Source organism: Hippopotamus amphibius, chromosome 11 (assembly GCF_030028045.1).
Source record: "Hippopotamus amphibius kiboko isolate mHipAmp2 chromosome 11, mHipAmp2.hap2, whole genome shotgun sequence".
NCBI classification, from domain to species: domain Eukaryota; kingdom Metazoa; phylum Chordata; class Mammalia; order Artiodactyla; family Hippopotamidae; genus Hippopotamus; species Hippopotamus amphibius.
The window spans coordinates 112,007,007-112,008,272 of NC_080196.1; the positions used below are offsets into that span (position 1 = coordinate 112,007,007).

The 1,266-nt window shown below is 34.8% G+C and overlaps 1 non-coding gene across 1 annotated transcript; it reads left to right on the plus strand.

Annotated features, from left to right (window-relative positions):
- The first annotated feature begins 503 nt into the window (after positions 1-503).
- LOC130832149 (U1 spliceosomal RNA) lies at positions 504-667 on the plus strand. Its single transcript, XR_009048228.1, has one exon. It is a non-coding gene; the product is annotated as a U1 spliceosomal RNA (small nuclear RNA).
- The last annotated feature ends 599 nt before the right edge of the window (positions 668-1,266 follow it).

The window sequence follows — 1,266 nt, forward strand, 5'->3', positions numbered from 1 at the left end:
AGCTGCTGAGAAAAGAGAACTGTGAAGCCAGAATTTTATATCCAGGAAAACCATCCTTTAGAAATGAAGGGGAAATAAAGACATTCTCAAAGAATAGAAAAAATAAAAGAATTTGTTGCTAGCAGGGCTACTCTAAAATATTGATGAATGGAAGTTCTTCAAACAAAAATGAAATAAAAAAAGAAGGTCTTGGACCATGTGGAAGGAGGAATGAACAACAGAAAAAGCAGAAATATGGACACACACAATAGATTATCCTTTTCCTTAAAGTTTTAAAAATCTTATTTCATGATTGAAACAAAATTTTTAAGACCATCTGTTACTCAACACAATGATATTTTAAAGTGTGGAAGGTTAAAGGGAACTTGGAGGTGCGATTTCCATACTTAAGGTGGTAAGCTGTTGATACCAGTAGACTGTGGTAAGTCACATATGTATATTTTAATACCCAGAGCAACCACTACGAAAACTAAACAAAGGAATGAATTTAAAAAAAAAGTATAATACTTACCTGGAAGGGAAGATGCCATGATCATGAAGGTGGTTTTCCCAGGGCGAGGCTTATCCATTGCACTCTGGATGTGCTGACTCCTGCGATTTCCCCAAATGTGGGAAACTCGACTGCATAATTTGAGGTAGTGGGGGACTGTGTTTGCGCTTTCCCCTGAAAAAAAAAGTATAAATAAATCAAAGTAGACTTCTAAAAAATGTATAATGTATAATTTATAGAAAGTCAAAAAAAAAAAAAAAGAAAGAAAGAAAAAAGAGAGGAATGAGGACCAGAACAAACAAAGAGAAAAATAACACATTGGCAGAGTTAAGTTCTAACATATCAATAATTGCCTTAATGTGTATAGATTAACTACAGTAATCAAAAGTCAGAGATCAGTAGAGTGGCTGCAGAGAGTTATTCAAGGCTGTTTCAGCTTTTGAAAATCAGTCAACGTGTTGCACCATACTAATAAAGTAAAGAAGAAAAATCATGATTGTTCAGTTGTCAGTTAATGCGAAAAGAATATGTGACAAAATCTAACACCATTCATGATTTAAAAGATACTCTCAGCAAGTTAGGAATAGAAAGGAATTTATAAAGGACGTCTATAAAACACCTACAGTTAGCATAACACTCCTTGGTGACTTAATGCTTTCCCCCTAAGAGCAGAAACAAGGTGAGGATGTTTGCTCTCACCACGCTCATTCTACATAATACTGCCAACACTCTCCACTGTGATAAGGCAAGAAAAAGAAGCAAAAGGCATGCAGATT